Source organism: Rattus norvegicus, chromosome 2 (assembly GCF_021556685.1).
Source record: "Rattus norvegicus strain SHRSP/BbbUtx chromosome 2, alternate assembly SHRSP_T2T, whole genome shotgun sequence".
Classification (NCBI taxonomy): Eukaryota; Metazoa; Chordata; class Mammalia; order Rodentia; family Muridae; genus Rattus; species Rattus norvegicus.
This window is the reverse complement of record NC_141535.1, coordinates 15,564,726-15,587,009: the sequence shown is the minus strand read 5'-3', so window position 1 is coordinate 15,587,009 and position 22,284 is coordinate 15,564,726. Positions and strand designations below refer to the sequence as shown.

At 36.8% G+C, this 22,284-nt stretch overlaps 1 long non-coding RNA gene across 1 annotated transcript in view; it reads left to right on the top strand.

Annotated features, from left to right (window-relative positions):
• LOC102552429 (uncharacterized) overlaps window positions 1–22,284 on the top strand; it is a 164,298-nt gene that overhangs the window by 95,321 nt on the left and 46,693 nt on the right. Inside the window, exons 3-4 of the long non-coding RNA XR_015673653.1 lie at window positions 2,922–3,031; window positions 4,447–4,661. This is a non-coding gene — a long non-coding RNA (uncharacterized LOC102552429). The remainder of the gene's footprint in view (window positions 1–2,921; window positions 3,032–4,446; window positions 4,662–22,284) is intronic.

The following is a 22,284-nucleotide window of genomic DNA, read 5'->3' as shown; positions in this document are numbered from 1 at the left end:
AGGAATGGTATGGCTTGAAATAGCATTTCAACTGTCCTGCAAACAATAATTAATTGAAAGTATGTCCAGTTAGCTTAGATGCTTTAGCAAGCCCCTTCATATACATGCAGATTTCTCCACGTTCTGAATCATTCTTTATATTTCCCTATAAAGTGGTCCAAAGTTAGTCCAATTTGTTTTGAAAGACAAATGGCTAAGTCCATTCTGAGTTTAGCTTGGAGTTCTATGACCTTTTCTTTCCCAGAAGCACTGTTATCCTCCTTTAGATGGCTCAGGATAGGACATGATTACTGTGCTTGGTCACTCGTATTGCAATTTATGTAAACAGCACATTACCCATGATTAGTATCCAGTCTTAGTACATTAAAGCGTATACTTTCCTATTTTCTATATTTGTAAGTGTCTTGTCAATATCTCAATTGGGTGAATATTTCCTTGAAGTACTCTTGACTTCATTTTTATATTCCATGGATGAGTGTTTTGCTTCATGTGTATGTATGAGCCACATGCGTGGATATAGCAATGCTATGGAGGCCAGAGGGGGTGTTGGATGCCCAGCAGTGGAGCTGCAGACCATTGTGAGCTACCACAATAGATGCTGGAAACCAAACCAGATATGCAAAACACCAAGTGCTCTTAACCACGGAGCCACCCCCACAAATCCCTGGGAAAAGGTTGCATTTGAATATTTAGTGTATTATTAGCAGTTCTTCCAGACAATTCTGGTCATTCTGCAAATATTTGTTACAGTAATGATAAAGATAATGTAATCTCTTTCTAAGTCCTGCAGCCTGGTGACATTTTCTACCTTGTGTAATTGTTAAGTTTCTCAAATTCTAAAATTTTAATTGTTCTTAAAATTAATTTTGAAGTGCAAATTTAAGAAAAAATATACATTGCTAGAACTGATAGTAGATAAAAATCTATCTTTTTCTGCTCATATCACCACTATAGAAGATCTCTGGTGAATTCCAATTCCCTTCATTATACCATGAATCCGATGTGTATTTTTCCTTGTTTTTAATTCTCAACACATTTCTATTATATTCATAGCTTTTTCTTTAAAATGTGTTAATATCAGTTCTTTCACTATACTTATCATTTTCAAATCCCTTTTTTTTTCAGTTAGAATTATTTTGAGATTTAACTATGGAAGACTAGACCTATTTTAATTGGACCAGCAATACTGCAGGGACTAAATAAGCTTTTGTTTTCATGGTTCAAAGGTTATTCCCTGTGACCACTATGGGTCTTTTGTTTGCATAGCTCTCAAAATCAGGACACAAATCTTAAATCCTTGCTATGACGGTATTTAGAAGTAGAGCTGGCCCTTTAGAGGTAATTAGATTCAGATGAGACCATATGGTTAGTGCCCTCTTGTTGGGATTAACATGCTTGAAGAAGAGATAAGATAAACCCTTCCACCTTTTCCTTTATTCCTTCTTCCCTCCCCTCATTTCTTCCCAATTCCTCTCCTGGAGAAGGTTAGGTGAACACACACTGAGGTGTTAACTATTTATAATCCTTAAAGAAAGCCTTCACTTAGAATCCAGATAATGACCTGGGAGCTGGTTTTTCCAGCCCCCAGAACTTGTTAAAAAGTGAATGTCTGCTCTTGGGCCCACCCAGTAGTGGTATTTTATTAAGCAGCACAAGCTAAATCAACTAGGAAGTAGAGCATCTTTATCAAAGAACATACCCATTTTTCCATCAGGAGTTTAGCTATGTATTTCCGATTTATTCCTCTATATGGTTCTTCCTCTACTGGGATGCTTATTTGATGCTGCTTTGCACCAACAAGCTATATGATATGGTATTTTACTGTTTTTTAAATTTTCTTTCCTGACTGTGGTTGGATATATAAACATATAATATTTGAAATATAAAATCTTGATCTGAATTAATAAAATATAATGAAGGGAGAACTGGAATTGACCAGAGAAAGAATCTATAATGTTGGCACTCCATGATTTATTCCCAACACATTAGAAATATTTCACTGTGAGGACAATGTAAGTATTATAAGTTGAAATTCTTATAGTCAAGATTTATAAGTGCTCAAGTATTTCAGAGCATAAGCTGGTTGGGGGAAAAAAGCTGTATTTAAAGCAGAGACTATTTTGGTGTGAAATAGCAAAATTGTAATCAATGTGAAAGGCAAAGGGGAAAACTTGGATCTCGAGTGGTGACTGGGCACATGTGCATGATGTCTACTCCATACCACGTAACGAACTGAGCTACAAAGTGTGTAAAAGACTGCATTAGAAAAAGAACACCCAGGGGCTGGAGTGGTGGCTCAGCAGTGAAGAGCACTGGCTGTTCTTTCCAGAGGACTTGGGTTCAATTCCCAGCACCGATGTGGCAAACAGCTCTTGTACTTCCACCTCCAGGAGTTCTGACATCTTTATGCAAAAAAAAAAAAAAAAAAAAAAAACACCAGTTCACATGAAAAAAAGTAAATAATTTTTAAAACTGAAAAGAGAAAGAACAGCCACAATTGCTTAGGTGGGCTCACACCGAAGTAGAGTGTGTTCGTGGGAGGAAGGAGGTCGAGTCTGAGACGGTGTTTCAACAATTCTTTAAATACTAATTACGTTCACTGTAAGTGAAACTTTTGTTTAAGAGAAAAATATGTTTAAATGGAACAAAAAGAGACTGGAGAGAATATGAGAATTGCAGGGTGGTCCATATAAAATAATGACCTATAAATCTAAGTGGGAATTTTCCTTTTTTTCTTACTTTCTTTTTCCTTTCTTTCTTCTTTCTCTCTCTCTCTCTCTCTCTCTCTCTCTCTCTCTCTCTCTCTCTCTCTCTCTCTTTCTTCATAAAACCTGAAAATTTTTCTTGAAATTTCAAAAACAGAATGTTTTCATTTTTTGGTTTCATGGTAGAGTTTGCTGATTTTTGAATTTATATTTTAGATAAATGTCATGAACGACAAAGAAAAATGGAAAGACAGAAAAAAGAACGAAAGGAGCTTGCAGTTTTTAACACTGGAATGAACTGATTGGACTGATCATATCGATGATTGGTTCGTTAATTTCTTTCGTTAAGTTGATTAAGTAGCATGGACTTCATTGCATGTATTAGAATAATTCAGATGATGGCACATGTCTTACCAGGTATCTATGAAGATCCCATGAGGAGATCTGTATGACATGCATTTCCCATAAAGTAGATTACTAAATTCTGAATTTTATTATATGTAGGAGTTTATAAATACACACTTTTCAGCAATTATAGTACTAAAATAAAATACTTTCTGAGAACTATTCACATTGTATGAAATCTGATATTGTACTTATCTAGCCTCAAATTTTAGTGTTCTATCAAAATATAAATAAATTTTCCCTTTGAAATCATTCTGTTCTGTGAGGTTTCTATATAGATTATGAAGTAGTATCACTTTGTCTGTAATGATGTTATATTCTCCCCCTATATTCTCATAATGGAGATGAGTCATTGACCTGGTTATATATATATATATATATATATATATATATATATATATATATATATATATATATATATGCATGCACCATGGTCAGTGGACTGTCCAAGAATTGGCATATAGCCATAAAACTTAGACAATATTTCTATTTTCTTAGAGTTTGTATTCTAGGTTAGAAAAAAAAGAGAAGGAATCAGAGTGGAAGAAATATAGCCAGGAAATATAGACAATTCTTTAAAATTTCATGTAAAGACAACATACTTCTCCAGGATCTAGCCTGGACCAACCAACAGCCTGTTCATCTGTTTGAACTATTGTTATAAAATAAGAAGATATTACTGTCCTAAACACACACACACACACACACACACACACACACACACACACACACACGTAAAAAACTCATATTTAGTAAAACGTGGATGGCTAGACATTAAAGCACAGATCACCATCACTCCATTAATAGTAGGTGATTTTAGTGACCCATTTTCTCCACTAGACAGGCAATCTGGTCAACAAACAGAGAAACATCAGAATTAATTGACATCACACATTTTTCTGAAAAACAAACAGATTTCCTATAATAGACCACATCCTGGGATACAAAACAAAATCTTTACAAATTCAAAAATAGTGAAATTGCTCTACTGAAATGGGGGTACACGGGTGTAGAAGTAAACACTGATATCTGATTTGATTGAAGGCTCACTCTGTGAGATAGAACCTGGACCCAAGATGGCTTGGGTGACCCGGAACCAGAGAGTAGATAGACAAAGGGTCTCGTGTTCTAGACAAAGAAGTAGCAATAGAATGAACCCTAAGGATGCTCTGCTTTCCTCGTAGATCATTCCTTTGCTCAAGCATCGTAAGAGATCATCCCTCCTCTCCTCTGCAGTGAGAGCAAATGCAGACGCCCACAGACAGGCATTATGCAGAGAGCCAGAGATATTTGGAATGCTCAGTCATGGGCTGTCTTCATCAAATCCTCTTTTCAGGCCTCAGGAGATCCCATGAAGCAGAAGCAGAGAGAATGTACAGACAAAGACGAGAAGGGATGGAGGACACCAGAAAACAAGACATCCTGAACCACCATGATCTATGCAAACATGAATTCACAGAGACTGCAGCAGCAGGCACAGAGCCTGCACTCGTCTGCACCAGATGCTGAAAAAAAGAAAGTGGACACACGCTTCCATCACTAACCCAGAAGGTATCTCCAGTCCATACCACTTACAAGGAGAAATGCACTTTTCTCTAAAGGAGCCTCATTGGGGAAATAAACCACTACTAAGTATAGGCTGAATGCCCGGCTGTAGGTGGCCAACAGAAAAGGAAACATGCAGGATCTAGTTAGGTCCCTTGTCTTATACTGTCCTGTCAGGGCTCTTCATTTTTCAAACATATTTTGAAATATCTATATCTATGTCTATATATATATATATATACATATCTATCTATCTATCTATCTATCATCTATCATCTATCTATCTATCATCTATCTATCTATCATCTATCTACCTATCATCTATCTATCATCTATCATCTGTCTATCTATCTATCTATCTATCTATCATCTATCTATCTACCTATCATCTATCTATCTATGATCTATCTACCTATCATCTATCTATCATCTATCTATCATCGGTCTATCTATCTATCTATCTATCTATCTATCTATCTATCTATCTTTCTATCTATCATCTATCTATCTATCATCTAGCTATCTATCTTCTATCTACCTATCTATCTATCTTTCTATCTATCATCTATCTATCTATCATCTATCTATCTATCTATCTATCTATCTATCATCTATCTATCTATCTATCTATCTATCTATCTATCTGTCATCTATCTATCATCTATCTATCTACCTATCATCTATCTATCTATCATCTATCTACCTATCATCTATCTATCATCTATCTATCATCTATCTATCTATCTATCTATCTATCTATCTATCTATCTATCATCTATCTATCTATCATCTAGCTATCTATCTTCTATCTACCTATCTATCTTTCTATCTATCATCTATCTATCATCTATCATCTATCTATCTATCTATCATCTATCTATCTATCATCTATCTATCTATCTATCTATCTATCTATCTATCTCTGGTCTCTCTCCTTCCATATTGGTACGCTATAGGTCTTTTGTGTATATATTATGAGTTACAGTTTAGTGGGTTTTTGTATGGAATTTCTGACTATGTAAGTAAGTAGGTTTCTGTTTCTTGTTTATTGAATTCTGATGTGTTATTTTTTGTTTTGACTTACTATTTTTGATTTTATCTTATCTTACATTTTATTACTATCCTATAGAAGCCTGTTTTCTTTCTAGTGAGAGTCAGACAGGAGATGGATCCAGAAGGGAGAGATTGTGGGGAGCAGTTGGGAGGAGTAAAAGGGATGAGAACACATAATCAGGATATATTATGTGAGATATTATATTGTGATATGTTACATGAAAAAACAAATCTATTTGCAAGAAAAGAAAAAAGAGACCAATCCATGTATCATAGTTAAGTATGTACAATAAAAGTTATAATTGACAGCAAACAAATCTCTCAGAAACGCTCAGATTCATAGAGATTAAACAACTCATTCCTGAATGATGAACAAGTTAAAGTAAAATCAAGTAAGAAATAATATAATTTGCAGAACTAGCCAAAATTATAAACACAACATAGAATACCTCTGGGACAACCATAAAAATAGACCTATGAGGAAGATGTATAGCTCTAAGTGCCTACATTAAAAAAAATCAGAAAAAAACACAAATAACTTAATGATGCAAGTAAAACCTTTGAAAAAGCAAGAATAAACCAAATCCAAACTGAATTGATTGCAAACAGTAATATAAATCAAATCAGAAATCAATGAAATAGAAACAAAGAAAACAATGGAAAAAATCATCAAAGGCTAAGAGGTGGTTCTCTGAAACATAAGACTGGCACGCGTTGGCTCAACCAATCAGAAGAAAGAGATTGAACAGAATCAGAAAGGAATAGGGAAACACTACAAGAAATATTAAAGAGATTTAGTCAAAGGAAATTTGGTCAAAGGAAGCATCCATTTATTCTCTTTACCAATGTTCTTGGTGGTTTTTCAAATTATCAGTGAATAATTAGAACCACAATACTAACTTCTGTATTTTCTTTCTAGTGAAAGTGCAACTGAATAGAACATAACTTATATACTACGACATATTAGAATTGAAATGAGTACAATCTGCATTTAAAACTTTACAATAATTTTAGACTCATCTTTCACTGTAAGTACTGTAGTTTTTAGATCACCAAGCAAATTGTAGAGAGAAAAATATGGGGAATATATGTTGTTCAAAATAGTTCCTAGACAACCTTACCTCTGGAGGGAGTTGTACTTACGATGGCTCTTTAATCCTTCCAAGGTACTCATGGGATGATAGAGACTGGCAGGAGACACATTTCTTCAGCTCAGAAGTGAAATACAAGAACAGGAGAAAAGTAGAAACAGTTCAGGAGAACTAGGGACAAAGTTTCAAAATAGCAGATGTAAGATATATTTGACCTGACGAGCTGTTTGACATATTTTCCCTCTTCACTTTCTAACATGCTGGGTTAAATAAAGATTTGTTTGGGTTTAAAATGAAAATAACTCTTTACATTAGCAAGGTCAGAATATTCAGCAAAACAAAGCATGTTGAAAATCCAGAATAGTGGGCTGGAAATAGCCGGAATAGCCAGCAGTGAGAAGCCTGGGGTCACGGAGTCTATACTTAATTCTGTTATGGTTCTATTTAGTACCCATTTAAGTTCATTGACTCTTCATTTCCTTCCTTGCACAATGAGGCTTAAAAAATATGGTTTTTCTTGCTCAAAAGTCATTAGCTTAAACCACAAGGATGAAAATGCTATAGACATACAAAGAAACATATGAGAAGTTTAAGTCAAACAACTTGTCTAATAGCCTATAAGACATGATGTTGAGGCCAATGTGGAGTTCAGGCTTCTTCTGTTTCTAAAACCAAAGCAACTGATACATCTTACAATGTACAGTGAGTGAGGGCACTTGACTTTGATGAAGAGGGCAGGCAAATGCTTGAAAAATAACTCCCTTCCCAAGTCAGCTTTAGCATTCATGTGAAACCTGTTTCCAGAGGAGAGTTTAAAAAAATCTGTCCAAACGATTCAACCATGGGACCTGTGTTGTATTTTCTTCTGGAAACTGCTTTCCTTTGAATTGCTTCATTTGCCTGCTTTGCAGGTTGCCTAAAGCAGGGTCAAATATTCTGGGGGTTGATTACCAATTTCTCCTAAGGGAAAAGGAAAGACTTGAGTAAGGAGCTCCCCGCACCCCCATTTTACTTCCAAAGGCTGTAACTTAGAGCATAGTGGTGCATTTACAGTTTACAAATGGGCATTTTACAAATGAGCTTGCCACCAAAGTTGCTTCTATTTGTAACATATCTAATGCTTTCTGCTCAGCATCTATATTGTGGATGAAGTTGAAATGCAGACCTAGTGCTTTAACGCTGATACGTCATATGATGTTTTTGCTAAATAAGTGTTCTTCTGGCATATTTGTCATGGCAAAATATAGAAGCATCCAAAATGATGGAAAACTTTTGAGCTGTATTAGTTAAATGACAGAGCATCCACAGTGTTATATCTACAGCAGTGTATTATAATGGGGAAAATGTCCGAGCAGCAGGGAGTCTTTAATAGAGAACTCCATAGGCCACTTAAATAGTGTAATCTGAGTTTCAAGTGGAGCATTCTAAAGAAACTCTATGAGCCTTGCTTTGGGGCTTCAGAGACTTGCCGCGATACCGGGGACAAAGCTCTGCTCTGGATCTCCCTGCACGGAAACGCTCCTGCCGCGCTTCTACAAAGCCAGGTGGGATCATTTTTCTAGGAAACATCAATTACCTCCGCTTTTGCTCAGAAATGGTACAGTTATTTTTAGATGTAGTTTCCACCAGTCCACAAAGTATTACAATCGCCATAACATACTGGAGAGTGTCATAATGGTGTGAGAAGCCCAGAACAAAATAAGCCTGCTCTATGCTTCTCCATATGCATGTTTGGGAACCAGCAGGGTTACATGTCATAAAGCGTTTTCCACAGTTACCCGGGATCAGATCACTGGGAAATGAATGACTTTGATTTCTATAGACTTTAAATATAATTAAATTCACAAGGTCCTAATCTCCCCTGAGGTCAGCATTAGCTTCTGGTGTTTAAGGTTTGAAATAGTCTTATCTGAATATAATGAGTCAGGTTCTTCTAGGGACTAATCAAGTCACTGCTACCAAGTCGCCTTTGTAAGTAGTATTAAAGCAGCAGTAACTTCATACATTACACTTTATGATATGACTTCAACTGCTACTTAATTTACATCTGGAAATGATTCTGCTGTATGGAGACTCTGGCTTGTCATGATCTGGTTACTCCTTCTGATACGATACATATGTTTAGCCAATACATTTGAAATAAACGATTTTAATGGATATAAACAACTGAAATCATGTGAAAATAAAGCTTTATCTCTTTTTGGTTTTACAATATTTGTGATTGAACCTGGGGTCTTGTATATGCAGTGTAGGTGACAGCCCCCAAACCCTCTTTAAGGTTTTTACCTTATTTGATTTTATGATCATTTATAATTACACTCATTAACTTACCCAGGATAGTGTTGTTGTTGTTGGTTTTTTTTCTGCTGCTGTTATCATAGAAAGTTTTATTAGAGAGTGTTACAATGTCTCTAGCATTGGTCTATATATAAAACAACATGTTTTAAAAGTTATGTTCTTTAATATTTTGAGATTATAGTATAATCCCATTACATACCGCTTCTCTTTCTTTTCTCTGAACTCTCCCATAGATCTCTCCTTGCTTCTTTTTTAAATGTATGGCTTCTTTAATAGTGTTGTTACATGCGTGTGTGTGTATGTGTGTGTGTGTGTGTGTGTGTGTGCATGTGCATACACATGTACACATATATTCCTAAATACATAAATACAACATCTTCAGTCTACATGTTACTTGTTTGCTGGGCTGACACTTAATACCAGATAACCAACTGGTGTGCTCTTCCCTCAAGATCACTTCTCCAACTCTCAGTATCCCTTAGTTGTCTATTGGGTGTTTTTGGTTGTTGCTGATTTTTTTTTGGCACACAGTTGAGCCCTTTTGGGCTTTTACCCATGTATTTCTGCATATTTATTATTGTTGTCCTTAACCACCTCATCCTTAGGCAGTCACATTGGTAAGACTTTATGGATTTATCGTCTAACATTCCTGGGAGACACAATCTCACAGCAAGCTCCCGCATCCTCTGCCCTCTCTTCCCCAGTGTTCCCAGTGCCATAGGTATTGAAACTGTTTTGTACATATGTACACTGAGATTGCGCTCTAACAACTCTGCCTTCTGATTGGATACGGCTTTGTGCTATGGTCTTGTTCTTGTGGAAGGAGAAGTTTGCTTATGGTGAGTTGAGGACTACACTATCTGTGAGATTAAGGAGGCACATGAGAGAGTAGCTGGGGACTCTGTTGGTTTAGTGAGTTAGGACTTCAGAACACCTAGAGAGATGACTGCAAATTCCCCAAGTTCTATTGCCAAGCTTGATCCTTGCTGTGTGGGTCTGAAGTCCAAAACTGACATTTAAAAACAAATTTAAGTTTTATGCTTTTATCGGTGTTAATACAATGTGATAGTTTGTATATGCTTGGCTCAGGGAGTAGCACTATTAGGCCTTATTGGAGTAGGTGTTTCACTGTGGGCATGGGCTTAAGACCCTCACCTAGGTGCCTAAAAGTCAGTATTCAGCTAGGAGCCTTCAGATGAAGAACCCTCAGCTCCTCCTGCACCATGCCTACCTGGATGCTGCCATGTTCCTGCCTTGATGATAATGGGATGAACCTCTGAACCTGTAAGCCAGCCCCAGTTGAATGCTGTTTTTATAAGTTTTGCCTTGGTCATGGTGTCTGTTCACAGCAGTAAAGCCCTAACTAAGACAGACAGAAAATCAATGTGTTGTCTCCTTTAAGAAGAATACCTGCTCCTCTCTGGTGCTCGTGTCACCCACTGAGCCATCCCACCAACTCAGAGTCTCCATTTTTCACAAGAAATCTAATGTAAGAGATGAAAAATTTAACTGAAATTCTCCAAAACAGTTGGGATAAATATGTATATATAACTACCAAATAAATGCCCTTACTGTAATTCACTCAACAGGAGATTTTAAAGTATTTTTTGTTTATCAAAGTATACTGGACACACAAGTCAAAGGTCTGAATCTTAGATTCTAAAGACAACACCAGGGAAAAGGGAAAAGCAAAGGTTGGCATCGATTGCCTTTTAATTCTCTGAGACTGTTTTTCTTTTGGCTGCTGGGGGTTGTGTATGTTTACTAGTCTGGCCTCTATGCTTCAAGAAATTTTCATTACCACTGTCTGGATTTGGGACATTTCAGCTCTCAGACTGCAGAGCAACATCTGATTATTGTCATTTCAGGGAAAAACAAAGTAAGAAATGATGATATCTCATCCATCCATGAGATGTGATAATCTTATCTTCTATCAGTAATAATCTTATTCCTCATACTCTTGTACTGAATTTTAGTACTTTGGGAAATCTTGCATTCTTTGATCAGGTCTTCTTCTTCTTCTTCTTCTTCTTCTTCTTCTTCTTCTTCTTCTTCTTCTTCTTCTTCTTCTTCTTCTTCTTCTTCTTCTTCTTCCTCCTCCTCCTCCTCCTTCTCCTCCTCCTCCTTCCTCTTCATCTTTTTCTTCTTCATCTTTTGCTGCTGATCCTCTCCCTCTCCCTCTCCCTCCCCCTCCCCCTCTCCCTCTCCTTCTCTCTATCTCTGTATTTTTGAGACAGGATTTCTCTGTGTATCTCTGACTGTCCTGGAACTTCCAGAGATCTGCCTGCCTTTGCCTCCTTGTGCTGGGAATAAATAATGTACTGATATCCCCTGGAATACATCACAACTTCTTGCTGGAAGGACAGCCTTGAGTATCATTTGAGTATAAACTAGACGGATAATTTGATTATCATTTAAACAGATTCCGTAATAGTGAGTACATCATCTTTACAGATCCACAGCCTAGGACACAAACCTTTGTGCTGCCCTATGAAGAATTATCCAGATTACTTTAGCCTCTGGATGTGCCCGGGGTTGATGATCTGGATTATTTCAGTTGATGTCATGAGAGCCATCCTCACTGTGTGTGGCATCAAGGGCTGGGATTCTGGACTGAATACAGAAGAGAAAGTGAGCTGAGCATCAGTATGGCCCGTTCTCTACTTCCTGGTTGTGAATGCAACGTGACCAGCTGGCTACCCAGACTTTGTCACTGTGATAAGATGCGATGCTTCCTGGAACTGTCAGCCAAAACGAACCATTCTTCTCTCCAGTTGCTTCCTGTCAAGTATCCTCTCATCAATTAGGAAAGCACTAACAAATTCTTAATGAAAACCATGGAAGTATTTGAATGGTTTGAATGCAAAGGAATTGCACAAAAATGTAGAGGTGTCAAGACAGCTGATGTGGGCCAGTGGCACGCTGACTTGGGGAGGAGTGTCATGTGTCAGTGTGTGCAAAATTCCAAGGCATCCATCAGAGTCACTGAGCACTTAGTGATTCCGGAAGCCAGTCCCGCCCCCAGAGGATTAATACCTCAAACATCTAGAATCAGTGAGTTGAACTCCTTAAGCATTCTGACTTTTTCTTTTAGCTGTTGACGTTTAAAATCATGTTATCTTTGACCTGATAATTCTTAATGATTATGAAGACATATATTTGGAGGGTTTATGGAATATTTATATGTAATCTTTGAAAAGTTTGACAATTAAAAACATGATCACTTTCATGTTTTTCTTTTAGAAAGGTTAACCCCTAAGTTAGTGTTCCTTCTTAGAAGAACTTTGGATTTATGATTTTTTTCATCCCTTCCCTCAAAACCTGGGACACACTCTTGTTCATAGCAGAAGGCATTTAAGGTGCTGAGGATCACAAGTACAAATCCCCAGGAGAAAGAGATGTGTTCTCTGCACTTTCTTCATCCTCTGGAAACCAGCACCACTGTTCTTTTGGTCTGATTCCTGAGTCAATGCAACAATGAGAAACGGATACAAATCTTTTCAAATTTGTGTTTAAGAAGCATTACCACTAGAAAAATTTAGAGTTTACATTTTCTAAATCAATAAGTAAAGGGCTAAAATTAGGAAAACCGAATTTGGAAATGTGTATGTTTTCCCTGGTCATTCCATAATTCTGCTTTCTCACTAACGTCCATGATCTATGATAAAAATTTTAAATCTTCTTACTAAGATTATACATTTTGAACATGTAAGACAATACACTTAATGTCAAAGGTCATAAACAATAATCTATTATATATAAACAACATTATTTGTATATAGATATATTTAGAATGAGTTACAATTTATCATGTTTTTTTGAGAAAGACTCCCAGTTGCAGCCCACACTTGAAAACTCACTGTGTCCAAGCTGAACTTGAAATTGCCGAGTTTTGTTTTCCTGCCTCAGTTTGCCTAGTGCTGGAATTACAGGCATAAACCACTGGGATGACCTGATTTCTCATATTTTAAGACTTCATAGCGGTAAATTTGGACCAATAAAAAGCCCTACTTGGAGAAAATCATTCATAGTGAATTAATGAGAAGTAGATGACTGTAGCTGTGTATTTATGCATGTAAGTCCATGGGCTAAATAGCACCAACAGGTAGATTTCCCAGATTTTTATCCTTATCTCACATTAGTAATTAGGAACCTGCAGTTTGCAGGCACATTTCTATATGCATTAGAGCCAATAAGAACTAAAACTAGACGAGAAATATGTTATGTCTGCACCAACATAGGGATTTAGCACCAGCCTTAGCATCCTGAAATTGTTATACCCTTGGACAGGTCTGAGTCTCAGTGATCTGAACTGTAGCTATCTCTTGTGATAGTTTGCTCTTTCTATCATAAATCCCAGGCCACTGCTGGCATGAGATCTACCCAGCAGATTGTTTTCTTGCAGTTCCCTGCAGTCCTTCCCACTACTGAGCCTGAGTTATTTCAAACAGCTACTGAACCTCCTGCAAATTAACAGCACTCAGGATTGTATCAGATACCGGAATTCCTCCTTAAACATACTATATGAGTTCCATGAGGCTAGGTTAATTTTCTTAGCCTTGACTTTACCTGCCTCCAACAGACAATAGTTTCCATATTAACCCACCTTTGGGATCTCAGCATGCCTGTGGCAAGAATGGGTTCCACAGATGTTACAAAACCAACAATAAGCACGACACATTAATTTCCATGGTAAGTTTTTCACTAGCATGATTTGGATCACTTTGTTAAGCCATTGTTCTACTTGTAAAGTTTAATTTCAAAGTACTGCTGAGAAAACAATTCTTTTACCTAACTATCTGAGCACCGATAGGATTAGATGATGGTCAATAGGCAAGATTTTTTTCACAGATAGAATGAAAACAGCAAATAATAAGTATTTCATGATACTTCCTCCCTAATTAAAACGGTGGCCATTTTAACAAGGTTTTGATTTTTTTCTTCTTTGGGAAAAAGCCAGGTGTTATCTGAAATGCATATCTTCTGTATATCTTTTATCTGGACAAAGACCAATTAAATACATAGCTATTTTCCATAATTAACACACTATACTATGACCAAATCCTGTCTTTTAGACTGGTAATAATAATTTATCTTTACTAATAGTCCAGTTAAGTTTTTACATAAATGTGTATATGAAAGAATGAATTATCTGAATGTTATAAAGTTACTATCTCTTAATCCAATTTGCTCATAAGCAACACATTTATTTTAATGGACATATGCCTCTTTCACTGTAGATGTTATGATTACATATAAAATGAAAACACATGTTTTATATTAATAAAAACAAACGATGCTTTTAGAACCTACATAGGTATGTCTGTAGCACTGGGTAGAGAACACATGCCCAGTATCTATGAGGCCCTTGATTTGATGCATAACACTTTGAAAAATAAAATAAAACCACAGACTATGTTAAATCTTTGATTGAGTAATAATATTTGGACGTCTGTAAAATTCAGTAACCTTTTAAAAATAAAGTGTAAGACTATTGTTATTTTAATTTTGGATTATGTATTTGACATCATTGATAAATAATGTGCAATTCTGCAGTTATTACAATGAGGATTGATAATAACAGTTGTGTAATATTTTTGCAAAATTTTAGAAATATATCACTGATCTGGGAGAACAGGAGTAAATGCATATTAAAACAGTGTGCTCTGTTAGATAGAAAGAAAAAACTAACCAAACAAAATAATACAAAACAAAATAGCAAACGCAACAACAGTAGCAATAGGATCAGGGAAATATAGAAGCCCAAACTGTACTTTAAAAAGAAATTGAATGTGGTTGACATTAGCTTGAAACATCCTGCAATACTTATGATTTATCTATTTTCAGTTTTTAACTTTTTAGCCAAGTTTAACATTGGAGGTTTGTTACAGTCTTGTATTTGCTCTTCATGTGATTGGAAATTTGATTTATTGTGAAGAGATGCAGTTTATGGATTTTCTTAGTATTTAAATGGTTTTCAATTTTTACAGTCGATTCATGAGTGTGGCATTTCATTAACTTGTCTTTAAGTTTTGTTGCTTTCTAAGGGCATGTTTCTAGAGTAAGGCACACAATGTTTCTGTAGCTTGTATCAAGTTTCTTCTCTCCTGGTAGTCTTGATGTGCTACCAGAGAAGGATGAGAGGAGAAATCTAATTTAATGGCAGCGTTGAATTGGCACCACAGACAAACAGGGGTGAGCAAAGCAGAGAGTAGTCTGGGAAGCATGTCCACACGTTACCTAGTTACTCCTCTGATTTGCATGAACCTTTAGTCTACTGCTTCCTATACAGCTTTTCGCTGAAGTGGTATTAAGTTTTACTTTTTTTTTTATTGTCAACTTTACTTTTCTTGATTCTTCCCTGAAGGTCACCCTAGACACACAGGACAATGGAACCTTTCTCAGTTGTCTCTGTTGTTGCTACATTTTCACATGGTGACCTTGAAGGGCAGCCTAGCTTGACTGAGGAGAGCATGTTGAGAGGCACTTGTGTGGAGTGGGGGCTGGTACAGAGATGGGTGAACAGCAGCTCAAACCCTGCTCCCCGTCTGCGTTGTTTTCTATTGATGCCCCACTGCAATGACCTTTTCCGCATGGTCTATAGTTATAGAACAGACAGACTCCTATTCCTGTAGACGAGGGCGGGACAGGAGTGTTTACAATGACAGGAAGTGAGGGAAAGCACGGCATCTTCACACGTAAGTGCTTAGAATGCTAGCATATTCTCCTCATACTTTTGGTTCTCTATTCAGTCCTTCAGTCAGCGAATGAATCAAAGAAAAGGGCTTAACAATTTCAGCAGAAGTCTTATTTTGCCTTTAAATTTAGGTTCTGTATCCCAGAAGCAAGAAGATAAATATTTTCCCTTAAAAACGGCAACAATGCTCCTGTCCTAAGTTAGGATGTGATTGCGCACAGCCGGTAACTTAAGTGTATCCTGTGAATGCTGTTGTGGGTTATTTGTTATTTAAGACAATGGCAGTTCTGAGTTTTCATGAGTTTTTGTGTTGGAGAAGAACATGTGGCTACTTCCACTCATATTCCAAATAGCCGCTTCCTCAAATAGGTGCCACCTTCTGAACACGGCAGCAGGTACAGCATCAGTAAACAAGGCAGTGCTCTTCCTATGCTCACTCAATTAGGTTTTAGCTGAGAACCATTTAAGACAAGAACAAAATCAGAAGACAAAGTATAGCAGGCAAAATAAGATTTTGGAGTGCTCCTATGACCTCGGTGCCAGAGACCTTCAGTTGGATTTTGGATTTGTGGTATGCGTCACCATCACTTTGACTTAATGTGCCAATCCCTTGTATTGTTTTCATTAGTTTAGGATTATTTCGTTATTGCCTAATAAGTACATTCACTATGAATTCTTATTCTCCACACAGGATTCTGTGTTTTTTATTAGTGTGGGTGTATACTTGGAAAAGCTTTTGCGGTTCACTATTTAGGAGAGGTTTTGTTTCCAGACTACTGGCTGCATACCCAAGAAATATCCACCATTGTTGATATCCTAGCAAAACACACACTGTTGGGTCTCATTGCTTAAATATCCCCACTTCTAAAATTACCACTACACCATTGGGGGTGAATGAATACACGATTACAATTTCAATTTGACAGTTTTAAAGGAAATGGCATGGGGATTTAATTAGACCCTCTCCATGTGCTTCATTGATTCTCAGATGGTTTTTCATTCTAGCATAAGCAGATGTGGATTTTAATGTGGAAGTTAGGTTTTCTTATACCTCGGTTGGCATATTTAAATGAGGATAGGAACAAATAGAGCCTGCATCCCCCTCTCCCAAAGGAAACTAGTGTGGAGATGCTCGAAAGAGGTCCTAGTCTTAATCTTTCTCCTTTTGTGAAATAAGACGCTCGAACCTATCAAGAAAATAAGGACTATCTTTTGGCGTGTGGCTTTTATGATACAGAATAAAAAGGAAATTAAGCTATAGACAAATATTCTCATTTTGAGCCATAGCAGACTCTTCCTGACTTTATTGAAAAGGAAATGTTGCAAATCTATATTTCTGGGTTAGATGAATTGACAACTTGACATAGATATGAAACTTTTATTAAAATAAGTTACCGAATCTGGGTATGATGGGACTTTTAATCCAAGTACTTTTGAAGCAGAACAGGTCAATCTTTGTGAGTTTAATGTTAGCTCGGTCTACAGAGAAAGTTGCAGGCTAGTCAGAGTTATACAACGAGACTGTTTCAAATAACAAAAAAAAATCTGAATATATTATGACGGAAATGTATTATAAATTTTTGAAGATTTTCTTTGAAATACATTTCCCCTCAAAGTGCAATGTGGTCTCAAGTTAGAAGCCTTCAAGTCCGACTACTGTTCCCAATAAATGGGTGCTTGGGATTTCCAAGAGCTGAATTTGGATATAAATCAGTAGCAATAACTGCCTGGAGCTGAGCACAGATGTCTGAGAAGCCGCACCCCAGCTGTTTCACCCATCATGCAGTTGAGATTGTCACCACATACTCTGCGGTATGTTCTGAAGAAATAGGATGTGGCACCTGTCTAATGTAAGTCACCAGGCTCCTCACAATAGGGCCTGTGCAAAGTCTTTCTTGTAATTTCACTGTGCTAGGCTGATTCCGTTCTCTCTGTGTTCACAAGCTTTCTTCCTCCCCTTCCTTTGTTTTTCTTATTCTCTTTTTTCTTATGTTTTTAAAATTGGATTTCTTTTCATTCAGATATTGCATTACCTGCCATCTGTCTATTTATACCTATCTATGTATCTATCTATGTATCTATCTATGTATCTATCTATGTATCTATCTATGTATCTATCTATGTATCTATCTATGTATCTATCTATGTATCTATGTATCTATGTATCTATGTATCTATGTATCTATGTATCTATGTATCTATGTATCTATCTATCTATCGCTCTCTCTCTCTCTCTCTCTCTCTCTCTCTATCTATCTCATTTCGTATCACTAGATATTCAATCCAAGTCCTTGGACATGCAGCTGATTCTGCACTTCTGATCCTCAGGTCTCAGAAGACCCCATGCATGGTACTCATCTGACATACTACATACCTGTACACGCCCCTCAATTTCAAGTGTTTAAAGATAAGCACTTCTCACTATGGATTTCAGTCTTTGTTGACAACCTCTGAACTGTGTAGCCATGATAACTTTATTTAAAAGGGAAACAGCCTTTATTGTTTTGTATCAAATCAGACAGGTCAGATACTAATACAACCAAATGTCATCGAGAACAATAATAAAGTAACTTGCAAAAAAAACCCCACTATTCCCTAAAAGCATACTTTGATAGAAATAAAAGGGAGGATACTATTGAGAATGGTGAAGATGAAGAAATTGATAATCTGAACTCAAGTCTCACCCTTGTCATCCACTATGTTGCTTTACAGTCTCTTATAGGCACACAGTCTTAAGTCGCTGATTTTTTTCTGTTCCCTATACACAATTAGTGATGATGCTCGGTTTTATGACTAGGAGTAGATAAGGAATATCCAGTCTTGACCAGGTGAGAAGCAACATTCACTAGGCGTTTTAGAAGCTCACAGAATCTAAGCATGTCTGTGCTTGTACATGCAGTGCTTCAGATGCCATGGCAGGAGGACTGCCTTCGGTCCCAGGTCAGCCTGAGATCCTGCCCAAGAGCCACACAAAAAACCAAATTCACAAAGTCTTCCCTTGGCTATCGAAAAACCTGAATATTTACTGCACATATTCTCATATCAGCCGTGGATAGTGTATAAATATTATCTGTACTCAGTGATCAGAAGACTGCAAAGAATAAGCAACAAGATTCTAGTAGAGGTGAATCCTGATTTCTCTAAAGTTTGCTGTGCAGTTTCTAGTGATTTACAACTATGGCATTTCATTCATGAGAAGAATATCATACTAGACAACAAAGTTCTTGCATGACTCAGAATTCTGTCACTAATTAACTGGGCAACCTTTGGCAAGGCATATAACTCCTTTTCTTGGACTTAATTCTTCTTAGATATTAGAACCATTTAATTGATTCATGTTAGCAAAGACGTTTAGCTGGGGAAGCCTCCCCAGAATGAGACAAAGACATACAACCTTTCCGTGGAAAAGGCTTCTTTTGTTATCTCCACTTTAATTACAGGTAATAATTTATATTTCATGAATCTGGTGATTACTATATTACGAATATGGTCTTATCTAAAACACTTTGAACTACTTGGAAACTGCAACTAAGTACACGTATGTGCGTACACATTACACTATACTACATCACACACACACACACACACACACACACACACACACAAAACAGAGTGTTCTTATAAATAACAAAAAAAATCTCTCTCCTATACAGGTTCCAAATTTAACCTAGAAAAGCATTCTACATGCTGTCAGCATATATCTAGTGTCCAATATCTGGATTAATAGCACAGTTCAATGTTATTCTTATTTAATCTCATTTGTAAAGGATTTGTAGTAAAGAAGACCTTAAAGAGGTATGGACCAATATTAAGGATTGTCTTGGTTAGGGTTTCTATTGCTGTAACAAAAAATGCCATGACCAAAAAGCAAGTTGGGGAGGAAAGGGCTTATTGGGCTTATATTTCCACATTGATGTTCATCACTGAAGGAAGCCAGGACAGAAACTTGAACAGGGCAGGATTCTGAGGGCAGGAGCTGATGTAAAGGCCACTGAGACATGCTGCTAACTGGCTTGATTTATATGGCATGCTCAGAATGCTTTCTTATAGAACCTAGGACCACTAGCCGTGGATGGTATCACCCACTATAAGATGGGCCCTCACCTCCTGATCAATAATTGAGAAAATGTCTCATACCTGCACCTTATGGAGGAACTTCCGCAACTGAGACTTCTTCCTCTCCGATGACTCTAGCATGTGTTAAGCTGACACTCAAAACCAGCCAGTTTATGAATCAACTGCACAATGATTTGATTCTGCTCATGTATGGCTTTATATTTGTTGTTGGACCATGCTATATTTTTTATCATTCCTGAAAGATTTCTTGTTTGACATTCACCATTGATTAAATAATACTCTCAAAAGAAAGAGGATACAACATATTAAAAGTAGGCCATGTCCAAAAGTTATTCACTGACATGGAACCCATAATTGTAAAAATATATGGTTCTCTTGAATATCAAGGCACAATGATGAACCACTCTAGTAGGAAAATGATGGTTTTGAAATATGATCAGAATGTCCTGGAAGTGTTTCTTGGAAGTGCTTGTGATGGCAGTTTCCTTTGCATTCTGCGACGCTGTGAGTAGCAAACAGCAGGACTGCTTCAGAGAAGGCTCTCTGCACTAATTTGCTGAGCTTTTATGAGTTTCTTTGATTAGATGTAGTTGAATGATCTGATCCTCTGAAAACTGATGGTGAAAGTACCAAAAAATTGCCCACTATGGCCCAGGTTACAAATTCCTGGAACTTGGGGTATTGTATAAACAGTCTACCTCCCTTCCATAGGAAACAATAATAAAGCTTTGAGAAACAGCTAGGTTCAAAAACTACTGAGAATGAAATGTATGCAGAGGCCAAAGGGGGAAAAAAGGAAATTAATCTTATGGGAGCCATTGCTTGGGACATTAAAATGTTCATATTGTAGTTGTATAATTGTAGTGTCATTTATATGAGCTTGAATAAAGTGATCTGTACACAAAAATAAAGGATCATTTTTACACAAGCCACTTAGCCCAAATTTCCTCTCATGCTCTGACATTTGAAAAGTAATAGCAAATGGTCAAAAGCAAATCAAGTTAATCTCAGTTTTGGTGCTTATCAAAGTTGTTAACTGACAGATCTTGTTTTCCATCACAGATTAAGTTCCATGCAGGTCTAAGAGACTACTGAAAAAGTCTACATACTTACTTTAATCAAAAGATATTAAAATTATACTAGTAATGGCACTTAGATAGTTGGGCACATCTGTGGCACAAGCAAATTTGAAAAATAAATAGTTTTCAAATCAAGCATTCAGGCTAGGTTACATTTCTGTATAATCTCCTAAGGTTTCAATGTTGTGAATGATATCTACAAAAACATCTCTCTATAAGATTTTTAAGTAGCACACTGTGCAGAAAGTAAAAGAGTAAACTACTGTTATTTAATGCAATTGATCTAGTAAATCAATGTGCTACAAAAAGTATAAACCGATTTATTTTTAGCTGATCAGTTATACAAATAATTTCTAAATTATGAACATGAGATTCATCAGTAATAGTCATAGAAGTATAGAAATTTTCTTTTAAAGTAAACTAATCATTTATTGGGTTTAAGATTTATTGAAGAGGAAGAGTTTAGAGAAATTTCTTCCACGCTTGAAGGAAGCTGATTGTTTGTTTTAACCGCTACTCTAAGGAGAAAAATAGCTTCATAGTTGGGAAGTTCTTTTTTAAACCACAAACATTGCCTTGTGATTTGTAAGACATAAAGTAGTCCAAATGCTCTTTAGATTGCCAGCACCTCAGTCTTCAGTGTCCAGGCGATTAATGAAACAGCAGAACGAGTTAATTTTTATTCATGTTTAAAAAGGACCAGCTTTAGGCTATGATAAATAAGGCTGCTATGAACATAGTGAAGCACGTGTCTTTGTTATATGTTGGAGCATCTTTTGGGTATATCCCCAGGAGTGGTATAGCTGGTTCCTCAAGTAGAACTATGTCCAATTTTCTGAGGGACCGCCAGACTGATTTCCAGAGTGGTTGTAACAGTTTGTAATCCCACCAGCGATGGAGGAGTGTTCCTCTTTCTCCACATCCTCGCCAGCATCTGCTGTCACCTGAGTTTTTTTATCTTGGCCATTCTGACTGGTATGAGGTGGAATCTCAGGATTGTTTTGATTTGCAAAAGAAGCCAGATGCCCTTCAACAGAGGAATGGATACAGAAAATGTGGTACATCTACACAATGGAGTACTACTCAGCTATTAAAAACAATGACTACATGAAATTCTTGGGCAAATGGATGGAACTAGAAAATATCATCCTGAGTGAGGTGACCCAGACACAAAAGAACACACATGGTATGTACTCACTGATAAGTGGATATTTGCTCAAAAGCTCAGAAGAATATCCAAGATATAATTTATAGAACATATGAAGCTCAAGAGGAAGGAAGACCAAAGTCTGGATGTTTTAGTCCTTCTCGGAAGGGAACAAAATGCTCTCAGA